This window comes from Falco punctatus (assembly GCF_963210335.1).
Source record: "Falco punctatus genome assembly, chromosome: 9".
In the NCBI taxonomy this organism is placed as follows: domain Eukaryota; kingdom Metazoa; phylum Chordata; class Aves; order Falconiformes; family Falconidae; genus Falco; species Falco punctatus.
In genome coordinates this window covers 14,797,073-14,819,405 of record NC_137589.1, presented here as the reverse complement: position 1 = coordinate 14,819,405, position 22,333 = coordinate 14,797,073, and the positions used below count along the sequence as shown (strand labels likewise).

The window sequence follows — 22,333 nt, the reverse complement described above, 5'->3', positions numbered from 1 at the left end:
TGCCTTTCCAGAGGCAGCATTCTGGGGGACAGAATTTTCATGCAAATACTCTCTCCTTCAGAGTGCCAAAGGCTTTAATAGCCCACCTTCTTCTGGGTGAAAATCTTCTGTTCTTCTGATTTCTGTAGGTAGTAAGGAAAACTAAATGCATAGACTGATACAAAAGAGGGAAAGGAGAAAAATCACAGAGGATCGATTTCAGCACAAGGAAAAATTATGAATTTTAAAATTAAGATCCAGATGTGTGTTTGCTGATTGAATGAGTAGCAAATATCTCAAAAGAGCCAGGAATTTGTTGATTATGTGCAGAACCAGAAATCTCTTTGAAGTTAAAAAGGAAAAAGAAAACAAAGACAAAAAAAAGATATTAAAACATAACTTTACAATATTTTTCCTGGCTATTTCCACCTGTGTTTTGTATCCTTCATTTTAGACTGAGTTTCCACAACTGAAAATGCTGAGATGAAAATCAAGAGATTGTTTAGCAAACATGCTGCACCAGGTTCACCTAAGGTCAGTTGATTTGGTATTCTTATGATGTGTTTTGTTGTCAAGATCTGAATTTTTTTGGTTGTTAGTAATCTAAAAAAATCTGCTGCATGAGCAGTGTGAAAAGGCGGGTTGTATAGGTATGCAGGCTGGTGAGTATACACAGTTTTATTCTGCTAAGGGGATATTCACGTGGCTGCAATGAAACAGCTCGTAACCAGCTCCCAGCCGATTCTACACGCCTGTTCCACAGGTGCCTGCAGGATACAGTGGGACTCTGCTGTCCAACAGAACAATTGTGTTGGCTTCTCTCTTTTCACATCGTTGATGCTGCTGCTTTCAAAGTTTCATCAGGCACCAGGGAGATCCCTGATAAGCAGAGGAACTCAGAGAAAATCCAGAGGTTCTTAAGGAAATCATGCAGATCTGTATGCTCTGCCCAACTTCACTCTGGATTTGGCTTCTCTGTCTGAATCCCCTATGCACACTCACAGTTTCCTCTTGTGCATTCACTTTCAAATGACTGTCCTGATGCAGGTAAAAGAACCATATGTAACCTGTCAAGTAATGTAACAGAGCAGAACATCGGCATGTCTGTGGCATGTTTAGCTTTAACAGACTGCACTGAGCCTTTGTTAATGTACAGATAAAGTTGTCAGTCAGGTTCTGTGCCTTTTTCTTAACTATGTGAAGTCAACACTGAAATTAGGTGGTACTACAAAACCTCAAAAGCCAGGCTGAGATTTTTGCAAGTAGACTGATTTAACTGGTGCTGGATTTTAGTTGGCTGCAGGGACCTAAGTTCCTCAAATCTCAGTCCTAAAGGCTTACCTTTCCTTTTCTTTGTGTTTTACTCCAGGCAGAATGGATACAGGCTTCTTACAAAGAAATAGTTGGGTTTAATTTAAAGCAAATCAAAACCTAAGGTATGAAGAAGCCTATTTTGGAAGGGTTTGAAAAAATATACGGAAATGCTGTTAGGATAATTTCCTTATGTACTGGAGAGAAGCTGTAATGTTTTGTGCTGTTTTAGTGACTTTTCCTTGAACACTGCCTGCTTGTATCTTTTATTTTAAATACTTTCTAGGATTCAGATTGGTTAATGTACTATTAAAATAGTGTATTTGCCCAGAAAACAGTAAATGTACTTTTTATTTCTTTGGAGTCATTTGGGCATATACTTGATTTAAATGGATTGTTTACCGAGTTACTGATTTTCATTGGTGTGGGGAAAACTTCTATCAACTCTTGTACCTTATTCCCAACACGATGATTTGGAATGTCAGAGCAGTTTTCCAGTTGTTTGTCTTTCACTGTTGTTGAGATCCATTCCTTGTCTTAGGCACTTGCTTGATAAAAAATGTAGATGGTAAATATCACCTTTACAGTGAACCTAAATATATGGTATGCTGAAATCTGCTTCAGATATTTTAGTTTGTGAATGACTGCAAAAAGTGCTAAAAAGTGCTCTCCCCTGAGTCATATACACTGGTGTCCTTCCAGAAGGCAACCTGAGGGCTTGCCATTACAATACAGTTCTTTTCAGTCTTAGTCAAGACCTCAGTTATGATTTATTCCAGTTAGATGGGTACATTAAGAATGCATCAATGGAAGGAAGCAGACAAACCATAGTGAATTCAGGATTACACATGCCCAGTCAACTGAATCTGAGGTTTTGCTGGTTGTAAATGAGAGCAGCTGTCCCAACACTGCACATGGTGATGAAGAGATTTTTCTCTAGAGGCAGACTTCTATGTATTTTCAATTCTGCCTGATGGATGAGCAGGGGTAAGTCACACATATTTCTCTAGGACCAAATTAATGCAGGCAAAATCTGGGACAATAATCCTGCCCTCCTCCAGAAGGAAATTAGAGTGAGAACCTCCCCCCCCCCAAAAAAAAAAAACCCAAAACCCAACCAATAGAACCAAAGCCCTATATAACAAACAGATATTGGTTATTATTCATTGATTTACCATTCCTTCTTCCTAATTTTTGATTGGACACTTTATCATACATGCATCTATTAATTTAAAGTTATCTATTTTCTACTAATTTCTTTGCAAAAATCTTTGCAAAAATAAGCATCATATTATTATAGACACTGAGTTGTGGCATAATACCTTATAATGAATAGTTTTGTTCTTTTGACCTAATTTATCTTATGACTCAAGGCTATGGGTAGCTGCAGCTGAGAAAGCGAAAAGGAAACTAGATTCCGCTGATTGTTTTAATGTGATGCTAATATGTAGAGCTAGTGATTAAGGGTAAAGCTTTAATTTTCTTCAAGGATACAGAAATCAGGTAAGAAGACTGAAAAGGTGCATTTCACCTTTAAATGTGCTTTTTTTGTCCTGATGAGTCACTTGATATATGTTAAAATAATGTAACTGCATTGGAATTTAAAATCTGGGAGCCACTGGGTGGTTTGGTACAGCAATAATTGTTTCCTTTTCAAGTTTCTGTGGATAGTTATTATGAGTGACAGCAATAACTTTTAGCTGTACTACCAATTGCCAGAAGAGCTATATCATGACCATTATTTGGGATGTTATTGGGTTGGTGAGGCTCCATTCAAAATAATACAGCGTAACTACTATTTACCCCAGTGGGTATCCAGGACAGCAAAATGCTGAATGAAATGCTGCAGAGAAAAGGGTTTTTCTGAGCATACCTGTTTAGCGGAAAGATTGCTTAAAACAAGAATGCAACAAACAACAGGCTCCTGGATCAAGCCCAGTGCTGAACAGAATAAAATCTCAACTGAAGCCAGAGGTGTAGCTATCAACCATATGCTGATTATTGCCCTTCGAAACCAGATCCACCAAAAAAAGTCCTTAGATGGAGCTGCTCATGTGTGGGACTGAGAACTGGTAGCACCTGTGTGTTGCAGGGCCCTGAAATCAATATGATACCTACCAGTTTCTCACTGCTGAGCTCCAAGAAAGGCTTTACATTCTACCAAGCATGCCTAGAAAAGCATTGCCTAAAGAAGTGCCCCTAAAACAATTTATCAAGAAACCTAAAAGTCAGGACCTGTCAAATGGGGAAAAAGAAATCTGGGAAAACATGCTTAAGGCCTTTAACAGGCTTAACAGCCACAAAGTACATACAGGTAAAATAGAAACTTGATTTAACAATGCTTTAAGAAATTAATTGGAATACAGGATTAAAAGTGGCAATAAACGCATTGTTTCCCAGACTGACAGAGTAAACAGATGAAGTGATCTGTAAAACAGAGAGTGGAGAGGGGGAAACTTGCTGCACTTCAGGATTCTTCCTAATCAATGCAGATCCATTACAGTTGGCTCCAAACAAGACTGAGTTTACACAAATTATTTTCTTACTCTGTTCCTGAGATCTGCAATTAGGGCCTAGGGCAATATATTGTGTTTATTAGTATATATTTAAGAAAGATGTCTTCTGCCACATGCATGACAGACTACAAGCCACAAATATTAAAGTAGCACTGAGGAGAGTGTAGCATTAGTGCAACAGGTGTAATCAATCTTCTCCCATTTTATTTAAGATGTTTATGAACCTGCCAATACAATTTGGCCTGGCTTTTTCAGGTGAAATGTGGGGGTGGAGGGGAAACAGCTGATATTTAAGTAAAGTAATTATTAGATGGTGATTAGGGGAGGAGATAAAAGTCCACTAGAATGCCTTTCTGAGAACCAGAGAATTCCTGCTGGGAGGTGGCCATGAAGGGGTGAGTAGTGTTTTAAGGGGATTTTTGGAGGCTTTGGTGCCTTTTTTTTTTTTTTTTTTTTTAAACAATACCTAAGCAAAAGATTATGGATATTTATTAAATATAGTTAGGAGAGGGGCAAGTGTCTGAGACCTATATTTCATTCCTCTGGGGAGAATGCTGTCTGCTTAAACAATAAGAGGGGCTAATGTTAAGTGCTGCTGGGTTGGCTTGTTGGAGTCTGTAAGAAGGGAACCTGTATGCTTTCGTGAAGGTCTGGGAGCCTCTGTTTTGCTTTCTTATGTGAAGGTGCAGGTTAGTTTTATGTCTGCAGTTTCTCTGTGCTAGGAAGTTGTGGTCCCTCTCCCCTTTTACATGGTAGCTATTTTTTTCTCACTGGAGTTATCCCTAGCAGTAGTGAAACTATGGAGCAGAGACTTATGCCAGGCCTCTTGGCCACAATCCACTGCTGTTTCCAGGGCTACTGGGATGAGGGAAAACAGATATGGCAGTAGTTGGGGCCCTGTGAGCCAACTCTTTTTTTTTTTTTTTTTTTTTTTTTTTTTTTTTTTTTTAATCTTAGTACACTTTAAGTTTTTGCATATGTTCGAACACATGTAGGCCGAGTCCTGTGGGGAGCAGGGGCAGCTTCAGTAGGTGGAGAATATGGCCTGTTTCAAGCTCTGCATCACAGCCTTCCTGTGCAGACTGGTACTGGTGTTCCTCAAGTGCCTGTCCTAATAGCTGCTTCTGATGTAGACAAGGACAGTTGTAGACTTGGATGCTACCACACTACCCACTTATTTCTTATTAGCGCAGCTTTTATATGTGGAATTTGTGAGGTATATTATGGGAGATAACAGAAGAGGTTAAGAAGCAAGAGACAAGGAAATTGGCACTTCCTCTAATAGAAATACAATTCTTCAGATTAAACTGGAGAACTACAGGTTGTCACTAATTTATTATCCTCAGAGAGGAAAACAAGCTCCAAAATTGTGTATAGTGCAGTACTTGGCTTGCTAAGTGTTTTCCATAATGACTTATTTGTAATAGTCTCCCAGTGTAAGAAGGGGAGGGGAGGATGTTATCCCTAAGTAAAGATGGTCTATCATCTCCTGCATTGGCAATTGAATCATAACTCAAAATTTGCAGATGAAGTACTTGAAGTACTCCGGCAGATTTGTGATAAAAGGGGAAAATGGAATGCTTTCGTGAAAATAACCTTGAAGGTAAATGAAAACCTACACCTGTCCAGGCACAAGTCTATTAAATGTTCCCTTGGTACACATCACAATGGAAACATTCGAGCAGGCAGTGTAGCAAAAACTGAAAGAAATATCAAGTCTTAGATATCTTTGTATCACCTCACTACTTGTAGGACTAGTTTTGTGTCATGAAGCTTGATTTTCTTATTTGCTCTCTTAGCAGTGAAGCAGTTTTCTTGTGCTGTGGTTAGGTGGAGAAAAATACAATGAACAACTTCAGAAACATGGGGCTTTTTGTATGGGAGCGCATGAAAATTTAACAGAAGCAGGGACTTTTAGGTTCTTGTTTCTCCCTCTCCCGCTGCTAATAAAGTGGAACTCACTTGGGGGTGAAGTTTTGGATGTGGACCCTTTCTGTGACTGTTAGAGTGGTGCTTTTTATATTGGTGTAATGCTTAACAGCCCTTAGGCAACTACTGAGTGAAACAGTCCAACCCAGACAGGTAATAGCTGAATCTAACGATGTTAGGTCAGAAAACTTGGAGCCTGAAGGTGGGGATGGAAAAGTCATTACAAGTCTCTGGCTCAGCCCCAGGAAGGTGCTCTGTCCCTAATGCAGAAGGCAGGGTACTTGCACAGTAAATCTCCTGTCATGAGAACTGAGCTTTGGAGAAGGTCTGGAGGGGTGCCTGGTTTGAAACAAGAGACTGCACTGTGTTTAAGGGCAGCAGAGCCTTGCAAACCAGACAGTCTGCCCATGTCTCAAGGTCTGAAAGCCTGTGCTGGCAGCCTGAGGGCTCCTAGAACTATGACTCTCCAAAACATTTAAGGTTGCTACCAACCCAACAGATCCACCTTTCCAGAATGATGCTTGGTAATGCAATTGAAGCAATACGAGGAAATGTTTTCAGTGCTGGTAGTTAAGCAAGGGCACTGTTACAATGTAGTTTAGTCTGGTTCAGCTTTGTAACTATATTGTTTGTTTCAGTCTAATCACTATGGAGAGATTGCTAACCCACCGTGGTTATGTAAGAGTAATTTTAAACTCAGGATCACTGAGAAGGCAGCTGTATAGGTAACCAATGAAACAAACTTGGGCTATCCCTATAAGGGAACTAAATTAAGGTTCAGTGATAGGTCACTTGTAACTGTAGGGATGACTATTGTTTGAGGCACCTTAGAAGACTCAGAGACACCTGTAAGGAGCATGCATGATGCTTACTTAACAAAGTACTGCCTGTTGAATGAATATGTATAATTTTTCCAAGAAATGTAATGCATAATCATAAGTGTAGACTATAGTTTTGTTTGAATGAAACGTAGGGCATGCATATTAGGTGGAGCAATCTCCTGTGCATCCAGTGCTGCAATAAAGAATGCCTGCTTCTTAATGCTACATCTGTGTTAAGGAGTTTTCTTATTCTGATTTTCAGTGTCAGCACAAATAGCTACCAAGTTTAAAAGTAAAAAATGACTGTCACACACAGGTATCACTTTAAGGTTGGACAATAATGAAGTGAATGACTTCTTTGTGAGTAGTGGTAACAATATGATGTTAGTCATGTTTCCTGGCTGAGTCAAGAGACATTTCCTTACATTTTTACTGGAAATATCAAGGCATCTTCTGTGCAGCTAAAATGAATAGGGGGAATTACTAAACAAAACCTGACTTTTTATATATATATATCAGGGTATTCGAGATGCTGTCAAGTCAGTGTCTCTTCTCCCACACACAAAGAAGGGTTCTTACTGCACAGAATTACTAATACATATGATTATTTTTTTTTTTCTTCTGCAAAGGTTTCAATCTCGGGAAATTAAAAAGGAAAAGAGTCTTCATCACTGGCTCCTCAATTCCGTGCGAACAGCAGTACTAAGCAGTACCAGAGATAGACTCAAGGGGGCCTTAGGCAAAGCTTATCACTACTTCTGCCTGCATACTGGTTTCTGCAGCTGCTTAAATTAATGTTTCTACTCCTAATTATCTACAAAATGTTTATCTTGCTTGCCTGTAAAACCAAGCTACTACCAATGTTAAATTTTAGCAGCTTTCTGTGTTTTCTAGTATCACAGCTTCTGACCTGTAATGTGTATGAAATGCTTTAGAAATGTAACTTGCATTGCAAGTTACAAGTCCTTTGTCCTCCTGCACCTAAAATGTCAATGGGGCTGCTGCTGCTGTCAGTGAAGGCATTTAATTAAAGTAAGACGTGTATGCTGGTGACGAAAGCCCTTTGATTTTTTAATTTCCCACAGATTTAAGTTACTTGAAAGCCTGCAATGGGAAGTAGCATCTCTCAAGACAAAGATGAGGTGTTACGAACCTGCAAAGAAAGAATTGGAAAGTACAGAAATGGGACTTGCATATGGTCATGCTGTGTGATCCAATGATTTTTTGTGGGGATGTTCAGAAGGCTTCTTTAACAAGTATTACAAGAAAGGATTTAACCTTCAACATGTGGTAAAGTGATAAAGTTTTGTTTTCAATTATTGAGAAGTGTCTGTGATATTAAAGCTGTATGATACCTTTTTATTCCTCTAATTGGTGGAGGATGCTGATGCTTCACAAAAAAAGAAGGAAGGCCATTTTCATTCATTGAAACATTTATTTTACTGTAGAGGGAATGAAAGCAATTTTAAGTTATTTCATCTGTATTTGAAGGTTCACTTTTTACCTTCTCTCTGATATTTGAAATAGAATGACTCAGCTAGAACTGTCTTGTTTAAAAGGTTAAATATGGCTCCTTGGTTAACAATTTTGTAATTGTTCATTCTGGTGGTGAATGAAATGGATTGGGTACTGTTGGTCAAATAAGACCTTGCTAGAAAAAGATTTTGCCATATTTTATCAAGGACCTTGAATCTGTCAGTTCAGGAAAAGATATATAATTGCATGTTTATGAAATAATAAAACAAAGCAATGTGTTTATATTTTATGGTTCAAATGGGAACTATTAACTCACAATACTAAGTAATTTAATAGTAAAAACTGTAGCCTGGGCTTTTTGTTCAAAGGTGATTTATTTGCAGCTGGCTAGTAACTGAACAATAGGAGGCTTTAAGAACTTTACCTAGAATCCATGATGCAGAGAAGGTTAGGTGATGGTGGGATTCTTGACAAAACGGGATGTGGCTTCAATCCTAGCATTTACACTTCTCCTTTGTTATAAAGCATCTCCAAAAAATCATGTAAACACTTTGTTGATCAGGCCTGTATTTTCCTTCAAATTCTGTATTACTGCAGAGACGACGTTTGGTATTTGTTTGGTAAAGGTCAGGAAAACAGAGTTTCCAAGATAATTTTATCCTGGGTCCTGTATTATAAATGGAGGCAACTCGAAGTCAGGTGGTTCTTTGTAGGTTAACCTGACTCATTCAGAGCTTTTGAAGCAGCAATAAGGGCTCAAGATGGCTTGTTCATAGCTTAAGTTGTTCTGTGCCCATATATTTTTATAAATGGGCATGGCCTTAATACTGGAAGATGTGGTCCAAGTAACAAAGAATGAGTGTTAGCAGTAAAAGTTAATTTTGTCAGCATTCAATTCTTACATCTCATTGATAATATTTCACTGGTAATGAATTCCCTAATAAGAGCAATGGTGAGATTTAGTACGTCCCAGCAGCCAACACTCTGTGGCTGTCGTTAAAGTGGCCTTGTTAGTAATAATACTAGAAGATGTTTAGAAGAAAAATACAGTGATGTGCAGTAAAGGGTGAAATCCTTGTGTACAGAAAGTGCTCTGGAAATCATGCAAATGTCTTATGACTGTTTTCAGTTCTTTGGTGTCAGGATATTTGAGCTAAAGTGATTCCTAGTGGTTTATGATGCCTTCTGGGTCATCATTCTGTCAGGATCTCTGTTACTGTCTTGACAGATTCTTGCATAACTGAGCACGCTTCTAGTTTCAGTGACCTTGGGCATCTGTGTGTCTAGAAGGGGAAATGTATGCAGTCAAACTTCAATATTTCTAGGTAAAAGCCTGAGATGTTGAAGCCTAGTTCTAGTAGTCAGGGTACAGTTTTCATGAAGATCTTATTTTAAGCACTGCTTTTTCCTAGAAAGCAATGCGTAGCATTTATTTCTTGTTCCCCCTTTTCTCAAATGCTTTGTGCATGCTAGTTTCTGTGAAATTGAAACAGTAGCACTTATTTTATTTTTTTCCTGTACAAGTCTAAAAAAGAAAGCTTTATTATTTAAGCTCAAGCTTAGAGTGTGGCTCTCATTAACAAGAATGAGAAATGAGATTGGATGTAGCCAAGGCAAAGCGTTTGCTTCCAAGAGTCCATGTTTAAAGTATCAGGATACTTAAGAATAGCAGATACGTGAAGCCTGCGTTAAAATTGACTGGTTATGCAGCAGCTTATATCAGTTTTCCTCTGCAAAAGGGTTGATGATAGTTTGGGTTTATCATAGCTTAAATTGTGCAGTTTTGTGTTGAAGTATTAGCCGGGTACCTGCAGGAATGCTGGTTTGGTGATTTACTTGGTTATGTACAGGCTATTTACACTGCTAAGGGAGAGTGAGAGGGCCAATAAAGCTGGGCTGGGCTAAAGTCCTGAAATTAAATCAGATATAGTTCTCTTTTGGTCAAAAATATCCTAAACAAAGGGGGTTGAAGGTTGCTTTAATCCGATCACTTACACGTAGAGCTCCATAGCTGAATTATGTGGTGTTTGGAGATCATTTCTGTTTTAGTGCTGCCTGTATGTATGTGATTTGTATAATTAGGATTCAAGTGGGCATACTTTCCAGAAGTAGACTCTCGAAACAGCATGACTGTTTTGGGACCCTGATAGAAATGAACTGTGGGGTACTTTTTTAAACTTTCTTTTTTTGTGTTTTCTGTCAGGAGAAAGAAGGTAAAGGCAGATACTCCCACAGTCATCAGCACCTTGTGGAACTAAAAACAACTAAAAGGCAGACTTTTTGCATTGCATATTAGAGAGTCTCCTGCTTGAGTAAGGTGAGCTGAATTTGCCGCTTTGGCTAGTTCATGTCTGTGGCCAGGGCCACCTCCTTACCTGATGCCTGTCCCCACACTGGGCAGAGGTGCCACCATCTCCCACCTCAGCAGGTGTGAGGCTGTGGCGGTGCCTGGGCCAGGGCGGCACCTGCCCCCGCTGGTTCCCGCCAATTTGGGGCAGCCCTTCGCCTTGCTGAGGGGACTGTGATGAGGAGAACGCTGCGGGTGAGGGAAGCAACGCCTGAGGGAATAGAGGTGTGTGTGTGTTTTCTGTCAGTAGCTGACAGAGCGTTCAGAGGTGTGAGGTAGCTGGAAATAATTTACACAAACTTTCTCCTGCTGGAGATGGTTCTGCCTGCGACAGTGAAGGACGAGGGGCCTGGCAAAGCTGTGGCAGGGGTAGCTGCTCTCGCCACAAGCCTCTGAAAGAAGTATTGTGAGGTTTGTGGTGAAAGTGGTGTGCCGGATCTCTGTGGGGGGTCACTTCAAGCAGTGTGGAGATAGGGGGCAGGTGATGGGCAAGTGCCCAGAGCCACGGCCATCCCTCACTGTGGGGTCCGGGAGTGCTGGCCCGGCAGCCGGGAGCCCTGGGACTGGCTGGGCATCGCTCCCCGGGGTGTGGTGAGAGGTGGCAGGTTGCTGGCAGGTGAGCAGGGCTCTGGGGAGGTGGGCTTTTGAGCCTGGGCTAGTTCAAGTAGTTCCATTTATTATTTACGTTTATTCATTAGTTAACATTTACTTACAGGCTTCCTCAGTCTCTGCTCAGGAAGTCTGTCATGATGAACTGCTACAAGGCATAGAAACAGTACTAAATGTCAGGAAATACCAGTTTCTGTGACTGAAGGGGGACATGAAGCACTGAATATATAAAAGGGAAGGGTGGCTTCAGTTCAGGTGCAAAGAAGGTGTCTGAATTCTTAAAATGGCATCAAGTGTCAGCCTTAATACTCCTGAGCTTTACAGCCTCAGAAACTCTTCTTTTGTAACTCAGGCCATTTAGGATCATAAATAGTTATTCTCAGTACTGCTGAGACCAGTGTCACACTTGGATCACAAGTTTGATGGTTGATTTCTGTCAGGCATCAGAAGGCAAACACAATTACATGCATGTTGAGAATACCTCAAAGCTGTTTAAGAAATCAAGGTTAGTCACAGAATGCTTTTGATGTTCCCCTTCTCCCTCATGACTGTAGAGTTTTACGTTGTTTAAGTGATGATATTCTACTCAAGGATTAAGAGGTGGTTGCTGGGGAAATGGGACAGAAACTTCAACTTTCATCTCTAACAAATGACCAAGTCAGTGGTGGTCTTCATCCCTGTCGAAACAAAGTTCTACTTTAGCTTTAAGATCATCAGAGATATAGTGGTGCTGCTATTATCGATGCTGTGTTATTCTGTGAGTTGATGCTTAATCAGTGTGTAAAATAAGGCCACTGTCTTGCAAATCTTTTCAGCTTCTTATTTTTGTATACAAGAATCCCTTCAGAGACAACAGAATAGCTTGGCAAGTATAGTCCAGCACATGTATAAGCACTTCCAGAATGAGTACTTAATCTGATTAATATGTAAAATGGAAGAACAGATCACAAAAGTGAAAGCCCAATGTGGAAGGATCAATGCAAGAAGGATTACATTTATGCTAAGAAATATTTCATGCATAGGAAGAAATGTTGCATAAAAGAAGTTTGAGACCTTAATAGTGAGACTTCAGAAGTGAAGTTGCCAGGTATTTGAAGAAACCACTAATCCTTAACAGTTCCACAAATGCAAGAAAATTTCATTAGCAATGTTGTGTTTTCAAACTGTGGTGTGATGGATCATTTAAGGTGCAGGTTTGGCAAACTACTTTTATTTCTGAGAGAGTTGGAATTCTAAGTGTTCATCTGAATCTTTTTGTTCTCTTGGGTTTAGTACTGTGTAGGGAAAAGAGAAAGAATAATGAGCTGGGTGCTAAAAGAATTTAACACTGAGGATGACTTTTTGGAGGAGTGTTGAGACAGGGAGCAAACTAGTTTATTCATCTAAAAGTAAAAGATCAAAAACATGAAAAAGCTATGTGGCCAGCCTACCAGAGGAATTCATTGAGAAGGAAAAGGAGGATACATTGCAGTTGGAATACTAGTTTTTGAACATTGGATGTAATCAAATATTCCTGATTTAGTTCTGATGGGTTTTCATGCCTGCTGATGTCTCCTTCCTTCTTGTTACTCCTTTTATTTTTATTTGCTTTTTAATGTGGAGGTCTTTCTTTTGAAATAGCAGTGGTCCAAGACTGGACAATACCTTTGTTGGGGAACTATGAAATTCAATTTAGTCCTTTGCCCTAAAAAGGTTGTAACAGCTGCATTAATTTTTAAATAGATTTAATAATAAAAAGAAAAGTCAATGTATCATGATGCATTTCTGAGAAGGAAATAACAACTAATCATGGTTTCTGTTGGAAACCTGGAAATGTTATTATATGCCAGTATGCTGATATAGTATGTAGACTCACTTTATGGCTGTTATATTACTCATGCACGTAGCAATAAAGGTAGCTATTTTCCTTGCTGTAAATCGCATGTTTACAAGCACAATACAGTAATGCAGATGACTGATGGTTTGGACACAGCTCTTGTTAGCTGTTGCTAAGTAAAAAAGCCAAACAAAACTAAGCCCAGTCTGATTCAGATGCTTATTCTTGTGGCTGACGGGCTAGGAACTCTTTATGCCACCATTCAGCGTGCTTTCTAGTCAACCACAGCAAGAGTTGGCCCAGCTATAGCTACACTCCCTCAAGACTGAAAAATATCAGAGAAGTCTTTCACTCAACAGCAGGTTGTAAGCTGGGCACTTACAAACTTGTCTGTTCCACCAAACATGAACAGACATCTTGTGAAATGGGGTAAGGGGACTTTTTTTTCTGTTCTCTATTTGATCCCACAAATCATGTGTTAATGACCACACCAAAGTAAAGGTTGACTACAAACCAAAGCCTGTTAAAATTGGAAATATCAGTTCACCAACATGATGCTTTTGTTGAAGGAGAGAGCAGAAAAAAAAGAAAAAAAAAAAAACCCGCAAAAAAAGGATTGACTTTAAAGGAAGTTTTTTCTGTCTGGCATGATATGTGACATATAGGAGATAAATATGAAAGGGTTAATTGGTGTGCTGCAGACACAGCTAATAAAGCAGCTCTACAATCAGCTGAACTAATTAAATCAGATTTACACATGGTGTATGTATTGTGCTTTGAATTTTCTAGCAACAACTAAAATTGCTATTTGGATTATCAGTAATGGCTCTACTTTGCATGGACTCAGGAATCTGCCTGTCATGAACTGGACTCACATTACAGCCTTTCAGGAGGTAATTGGTAGGAAGTGCCTCCTCTGGCCATAGTTTCATGAAATGTGTAAGCATTTAACCTTTGTGACTTCTCACATCTTGCCATCTGTAACTGAAATTGGTCATTGGATTCAAAATTACTTAACAGCACTGACTGACAGATGTACTTTTGCACACAGTGTGAGTTTGTTTGCCTTTTTTCCACAGGAAACCAGGCTCCAAACCATTCCCAAACTGTAGAGCATCAGAGCTGCCTTGGGGAGAGGCTGCACAGACTGGGGGGCCTGGTGTGCTCCCTGGTCATGTGCAGGGACAAGGCTTCCCTGTCTCAGTGCAGCATGCATCCTGCCCCTTGGTCTTGCTGTAGGGTGGCTGAAAGCACTTGATTTCTTTTTTCTTTTTTTTTTATTTTTTTAATGACTATGCTAATAGCTACAGTATTCATAGTAACATCCTGCAGCGGGTAACTTAAGGTGCCAAAAATAACAGGCTCCATTGTAACCAGAACTATCAGTACCCATGACCTCTACCAAAGCCTGCATACGGAGGTGAATGCATAGTAGTATGTAAGCTATTGTTCCCAGCACAATCCCTACAAGCTGTATCATTCTGGTGCAATTTGTCAGTTTCCAATTTAGTCTGCTGGAAGAGCTTGTTGAGATACTTTGTTTTTATGAAGATCCCAGGGAATGGCAGCTGTACAATGTCACTTTTCATACTTAAGCATAATGAAATGTTGACTGGAGTGACAAGGACAGAGCACCCAGCTGCACTGTGTCTGTTCCTGTCTGGAAAGGCCATTCCAGTCTGAAACCTGCTTCTTCCATAAAAGTGAAAACTATGCTTGTAAAAGCAGACAAGTTTTTTCAAAGTGCAACCTGGTTCTCTTATGGTGGGATGCACACATTCTGCCCTACAAAGATGGCTGCTTATGACATGTCATGGAAGGTGGAGCAGAATGAAAAAGTTGGGTTTGGTTTGTTTGCTTTAAAAGAAAAAAAACAACAAACCAAAACTGCAAATCCCAAGGTCCCCTAAAAAACCAAAACCCAACAAGAAACCCATAAGTTTCAACTGTTTCCAGTACCACTTGGTTCTGGCAGTTCCACACAATACATAGTATTATGAGAAATGAGTAGACATTGCATGAAATTAATGAGCTGGACAAAATCAATGCACGTTGCTCAGCTGAATGTGGACACAAACCTACTTTCACAGTGCAGAGTACTGTTGTGTTGAGCCACAGCAATTTGTTCAGTCCTGAGTCTGAAGAGAACTGCAGAGACTCCTGTCGTTTGTGTTCTGTACCTCATGGGATTGTCTGTTTTATGCCTCTAGATGGTAAGTTTGTTATAAATGAGTGTGGCGAGGGGAAAATTTGATTCTACACAAACAACTTGAAAACTATTTAAATGAATAACATGTATATGCCAAGGAAGGATGAGAGACTGAAAGGTAAAGTCTTTATAAACCCAGGACAAAAAAGCAGTACAAATGGAGACCCATTTCCCTGTTTGGTAAACAAATATTTGCTTAATATTAATTCTTTCTTGGGATATTTTTGCTGGTTAAAGATGTGCTGAAGTGTTTTGATGGACCAGGGAACTGGGTAAGTAGTGAGGTACTCAATGCTTAACTTGGTATTGTTCTTCCTGCCATCTGATGGGGCTCAACAGTTGTCAGTACAGCTTGGAAAAAAAGGAAGAAAACAAGCCCTACATATTTTTAGGAGTAGGGTAAGGATCTTTTTTGTTTGTTAAATATTTAGTGCTAATCTGTGCATTCCATAACAAAATTAAAGCCACCTCCAGGGTCACATGAAGTAGCTCACCAGTACATTTAGTAAAAGGAATGACAAGAGCTCAGATAATCTTGATCATATATGCAGTAGATAGTAAAACTTGAATCAATGATGACTTCTTGCTTTTAAAAACAAAGCTGTGTTTTCATAACCTAAGCATTGCCTATTGACCTTGCTGAAGCAAAAAGCACTTGTTACAAAATACTTATCTTTTATTTCAGTCTAGCACATGAAAAAAATAATTTTGAATTACTTTTGTTTCAGACAAATCACAGAGCAGGTTTGAGTAGGAGAGTCAGAAATTAACTTGATTATCAGGGAAATGTGCATAGACAGTTTTAAAATACTTAGGTTTTGGCCTCCAGCAAAATCTTTCAGTCTTTTCATCTGAGAAATGTTCTGGCTTAGGGTCTGGATGACTCGTAGACTGACAGTAAAATGGATGACCCTTTCACCTTAAGACACTAGTTCAAATATGGTTCAGGTCAGTAAGTGAAAGTAATATTTTTCTAATGTATGCTTAGTGATCTGAAATACAAGTCTCAGCACTAGAGCCAGCAAATGACTGAGGTGTCTGGAAACTATGGCCTTGCAGGTCTAGTCATTGAGCACTTAGCCTTCAGAGGAGGGGTGAGTGAGTTCCTGTGCTATCTGTGGCTCTGGAACAGGGCTTAGGGAACACTGGGTGGGCGCTTCAAATGCGGTTCTGTGGGCCAGCGTAGCGAGATCGGCATGTACAAACTTGCTGCCACTAACCAATAGGATGTATAAGTGGGGAGGGTGTTACTGAAATTTTGCCCCATTCCAGCGGTCTGGTGCCTGGCTGCAGTGTTAGCTTAAATATTTTCTCATAATAATGAAAATGACTGACCTTTCCTAGCTGAGTGCTCTAAGCAGTTTTTTTGCATATCCTGAGTCTTCTGTCACATAGATTACTAAACTCTGCCTTGGAATGGCTTCAACAGAAAATGAATCTACCCAACTGCTCCAGCTTCACTCTTCTGCCAAACACATATCCTGGGATTAACACCAGCCTGCTGTAAAATACGGATTTGCAGTCCCTCAGGCAGGGTGCAGAACTGAACCAGGGTCTCCTTCCAAATGGAGAAGCCATGAAGACTAGATTATAAAATTGAGGGGATATAGTTCATGCTTGCCTTCTTGCCCTCTACCTGGACTGTTATAATAAAATGTTAATGCTGCTTCTAGGTTTTTAGAATTACTCAAGAATTCCTATAGCAGTATTAAACAATTAAGGGCCAAACACAGCATTACAGCTTGAATTTCCAGCTTCGCTGGAAAGCAGCTTTAAAATGGGAATATTCCTGGAATCTTATCTTAAGAATTACTTTCCACCAGGTTTTTTACTAAATAAACTTCAACATGTAATTTGTTGCAAGTGAATACAAGTTCACTGATCGCGTTCATAGCAACTGTATGCCAAAATGTTTTCAGCTTAAGTTTTTTTTTGCTTGACTTTTCAGGCAAAAACTCTTCACAACTATCAGAGATGTTTCAGCCCCTTTTAAGAGGTAGTATTGAATTTTAGGTCTTGGCTGGAAGCAACAAAAGACAGTTGCACTTTGTCCATCTGTGTGTTCCCTGGATGCTCTTTTCTTTGTAATTTCTAAAAACACCATTTGGGGCTTTAGGTGACTTCAGGTCAGTTGTGACTGGTGAGGGAACTGCTTGCTGTTCAACGGTTTCAGGTGACTTGTGGAGTCATGAAGCTGGCTGAGGCCTGTGGTGCTCACTGCTTTTTTTGAGTCTCCCAGAGACTCAACTCAGAGTTCCCTTCTCAATTAAAACTCCAGCCTGGAGAAGAAATAGTGGCTACTGACTTCACAATTATAGTAATTTTACGATTGTTTGAGGGAAGTGGTTGCCAGCTGGGGAGAGGATAGATCAACAATTTGTCCTCATATCTTTCAAGTAAATGGTCCATTGATCACCTACTAATAGTCTTGTTGGACTAAGTCAAGGATCTGAACTGTAGCACTCTGCTAAAATGGCAATTCATCCTGCAGCTGCTCAGGAGCTGTTAACAATCAAAATGGGAAAGAATAAGAACAAATAGTTGTGGTTTGGTTTTTTTATTTTTACAAAGCAGAGAGGGAATGCATCCTTTAGAAAGCAGTTTTGCCTAAAATTTTCTCCTGCATAGAAAGCCTCTGACTCAGGATTACTTGGCCCTGAAAGAAGGTGTAAAAATGCATTCTGTAGGTGTGCATCTATTGCACTTTTTTCCTAGGCAAAATAGTTTGGTTTTAATTCAGAGCTGTTCAGACTTTGTTTCCTTTTCCCTTTCAAAGGGCTTCTTTGATTATGTATTTTTCAAACTCTTTTAGTTATGCAGTAGGAGAGGTTACTCTGGGTTGCTCTTTGGACATTGTCTTGAGGCTGTAGGAAACTTCCTCCAAAGTTGAGAGCTGCTAAACCCTTCCCCTCCTAGAAAACTTCTGTTCATCTGAATAAGCCATTTCAAAAGATGCAGCATGCACTGCAAAGCAGGATTTCTGGTCTGGAAGAGAGGGGTTTACAGAAAGGCAGCATTTTAGACTGAAATGTAGGACAGGGATCAACAATTGCACCTGAGGTGTTATCTATGCAGATATTCACAGACCTGTTCTTACACTGTGTGATTATACTTGTCATTAAATAAGATCAATACTTGGCTTCTTTATTTATGTACTATCACACTCTGCTTAAAAGATCTTTTCTGTGATCTGTAATTAGCCTTGCTGCTATTGCAATACTAATCACTGCTGAATATTGGCTAGGTAACAGATAAAGCAGGGTGCTGGATAATCTGAGTTGGGAGCAACATGGGCCTGAAGAGTTTGTCCCACGTTCTTATGACTTTTCTTCATATCTCATACTCAAGATTGTACAGATGTGGGAAGGAGTTATTGGGATTTGTTTAAAAAAATAAAAATCACATTCAGCTTCACTTTCATTTCATTTTGATGTGGATGGAAGATGGTACACGCTGAAAAATGGGGGGTGGGGGTGGGTGGGTGGTGCAGAAGGGAGGTGTCCTGAAAGAATAATAGCTCTACAGGTAAGGCATTTAATTCATTGTAGGGGAGAGGCAGTGCTTGTGCAGATTATTCCTTCTTGATACAATGGTATTGTTGGGAACCAGGGTTGCTGGGACTTGAAAGGTACCTTTCCTTTTTTCCTCCCTGTATCTTACCCTTTTTCCTCCCTTCATGACAAAACTTCTTTAACTTCTTTTCTTTCCTTTTTTTTTTTTTTAAACTACTTCCAGGCATATGTTACGGACCCTTCTTATTTAGGAAGGAAATTGTCAGTGAAAGCAAATCATTGTGTGTATTTCATGCAAATTCCCTTAAGTGTAAATTACAAGCTTTTAAAACAAACTAATTTTGTTTGTTATTTATAACAATTTCATAAGTGGTTTGCTTAGATGTATTAAGACAGTTATTAGTAATTAAATACGTCTAACAGTGTACTGAGCTTCTGCAAGTGTAAGGAAGCTAGATATGGTCTGCAGGGTGTTATCTCAAAAATTACTGCAATGTTGAACACACAATTGCCATCTTATTAGAGTAATAATGTTGAAAGAATTGTTGAGGCATTTAACTGGTATCAAACAAACATGTAATTGATATCTAATCAACACACAATCACAACGAAGTACAAACTGACACTTGATAAGTGTGGTAACAGATAGCTTGCTTTTGTTATGCCAATTAAATGGCTAAATATCTCCTGGAAGGAATTATAAATTGTTAGAATATCACTAACATGTTTGGCAGCTTGTCAAGTGATCTGTAAACACAAGGGCTTCTGTCTCTGTTTGGGGAACTTGGGCATTTTCTCACAAATTGGGTCTGTCTTCAGCATAAAACTTCGGATAATATGCTCAGCTTCACAAGAGTTATGGTTTTGTTCATTAGCGAGTTGTTTTGATGAAGTTGTGCATTTGATGGAGGTATAAATATTTACTGATTTGTGTTAAACACAGTAAAGCTAGATAATTCACAAGATCTTCTTACCTAATTTTGCCAGTAGACGTCCTATCTGGGAGCTGTTCTTGGCCTTGGTTTAATCTATGCACCTCTATACATCTCTGCCAACACATCGATATACATTTCTGCATGTAAATTAAGATTGCTGCCTTTATTAAATCGACTAGTGCCTTAAAACAGAGTACAACCAAAAGACTTGGATGAATGAAAGTAAGTAATTTTCTTTTGCAATGCAAGCAGCGTGTTATTTTCCCACATGGTCTGTGGAACAAGTATTTTGTTTCAACCTTGAAACTGCTCAATGGATGTTGCACAATGAGAGTTAAATTTAAAAGTAATTAATGAGCATTAGGAAAGGGAACTTCTGAGGGGGAAAAAAAAAAATGTATGCGTGCCTGTTGTGAGTGAAAAAGTTTTGGGAGTTGTTATGTTTCAGACCAAATTTTAATTGGACCAGTTACTCTTTCATGCTGTAGCACGGAAGGGCAAGGGATGTGTGTTTCTGGAAAGCTTAACGGAAGAGAAAATGTCTTGCTATCTTTGTATCATTCTGTGCTTATCATATACATACATTAGACTTGTCTTTTCCCTTTGGAGTTTCATTCAAAAATAGAATAGGAATGCTCCTTTTCTGCTCAAGTTCCAGTGTAGATTTCTCTGGACCCCTGATACTCTCATGGTCCCTGAATACAAAGGAAGAAGCTCTCAGTCCTGTGAGTGACACTTTGTAGCCTTGTTTCTGTGTTAAGCCAGGAGATGATGGCTGAGACCAGAGGAAGGGCCAAGGATCCATCGGGACCGGTTTCCCCTTTCTTTCTCTCTGTCCAGAGCTCATTCTTACTGTTTTGGGTTTTTCAGCTGTTTGCTGATTTGGGGTGCCTTTCCCCCTGTTTGCTAACCCACAATGGCTCTGGCTTTTTGTCCTCTGTATCTGCAGTAAAGGATAACACAGCTTATAATAGTTTTGAGAGAACTCACAAGGAACAAAGGAAGCATTTCTGTCAAATGACAGACAATGTGGTATTTGTCTGAATTCAGTTTCCCTGTATGTGTGTCTGTGTACAGCTACCATTCAAAATGCCTGCTGTTATTAACTTAGCAAGCTCCTGAAGGTTGTGTCCTATGGTATATTTACTCAGACATCCAATTCATCTTGCATGTAACAGTAAGAATAGCTGTGTGTTTAGCATTTTAGGGTTTTTTCCTTTATGAAATGAAATATATTTATTGCTTATAGAAAAAAAATATTAATTCCTCACAATGCAAGAAGGCTTGTTACTGAGATGCTGTAAATGTCAAGAAGTGTTATTATGATGTAATGTCAAAATTAACTTAAAATAGCTCCATTACATGCAAATGAAATGTTTCTTTGCGAAATGTTCCATTCTGTGTCAGCTTCATTACCTAAACTGCCTTTGATTACTTTGATGTGTAACATCTCTCTGGAATTCAAACACTATAAATGAGTGCTATATAATCATTGCTGTGTTGTCAGCAGAGGGAAGATAGATGATGATGTGATACAACCTGTACAATGTAGCAGGTAGTTCTTAGCAATTGTTTGCGTAGCTTATTGCCATTTGTTTAAAACAATCTTGCTAAAGGATTGCCCCATGCCTGGGAGGATGGTTAGAACTGTAGTTTTGAATAAGTTCAGAGTTTTTTAAAAAAGTTGTCATTGAAAGAGTTGCTGATCACTTTGTATAAACTATACTAAGCTCTACTGAAGTAAGTAACAATCTTGTTCTTAGTTGTAATATTGAACAGAAAGGTTGTTCTCTCTTGTCTTTCAGATGGCAAATATATAATTTTCTAGCTCTTTTGTGCAGGATGTTGTTTCCTGGTGAGAGACATTTTTACGAGATGGAACATCAAAAAGTTGTTGTGTTTGGTGGGTGGCTTTTTGTTTTGTGGTGGGTTTCTTGTTTGTTTTTCTTTAAGAAAAAGGAAGTCCAGGCAGGCAGGAATCCTTTCACTTAGTTTTTCATCAGAGAAACTTGCATAGACTCCAGGCTTAGCCTGTGCAGCTCTGTCTACAGTGAAATGCTCTGTGAAATTGTGTTGATTTACTGGTATATCACTTTAGAAGAGAAGAAATAAAAACAATCTGATGTTGCAGTATTCTATTTCAATGTTTTCAAAATGGTGTTATATTTTCTTTTGGCTGTGATTTGAATGTTTTGTCTTTAGATATATTGATACAGACTGGAGAAGTAAAAATCAAAATAAGGCTTTCCAGTTCTTCTGCAAAAGTGTTTTGATTAGTCAGAAATGACTAAAAATAATCCCTTCTTGGCTTCCCACCTACAAATTTGTCTTCAAAATGTTTAAGCTTTTGGGTTTTTTCCCCTGTATTACATGAAGCGAGAGATTTGAGATAAAGTAAACTTCTGTTGCCTAACTGTTGCTTTTGGCAATTTCAGCTATGCTTCTCTGTGTGCCTGTTTGCATTGAGTACTTTGTTACACAAACAGATTTAAAATAAATACATAATTGCTGTTAATCTTACAGGATACACTGTGTTTAGTTATAAGACAGTGACAGAAGTGTGAAGTGTGTTGCTGCTGTCCGCATTGCAGTGCGTAAGAAGTTGCACAGTCCTTCATTTCTCCCCCTAGACCTCCTCCAGACCAGATTTTTCACACCTCTGTCTCTCATGGTGAGTTTCCTCAGTACCTGAAAGATGTTTCTGTGAGTTCTTTTGAGAAAAGAATTATCCAGAATGGAGTAAAGATGTCATACTCTCTCACTGACTCTTCACTACCCTAGGGTAAAAACTTCCCCTTGGAAAACTTTGGAGAAGTGCTTATGCTTGCAGCAAGAACATAATTTCTTCAGTTAATTAGCTTGTTCCTTGATAT

At 39.2% G+C, this 22,333-nt stretch overlaps 1 long non-coding RNA gene across 3 annotated transcripts in view; it reads left to right on the top strand.

Annotated features, from left to right (window-relative positions):
* The window catches only part of LOC308069788, a 188,923-nt gene that overhangs the window by 31,689 nt on the left and 134,901 nt on the right, over nucleotides 1-22,333 (top strand). For 2 of the 3 annotated variants that reach the window (XR_013930513.1, XR_013930514.1), the window contains exon 2: nucleotides 434-513. This is a non-coding gene — a long non-coding RNA (uncharacterized lncRNA). Of the gene's footprint in view, nucleotides 1-433; nucleotides 2,403-22,333 lie in introns of those variants that run through there. The other variant, XR_013930515.1, reaches the window with a different exon arrangement.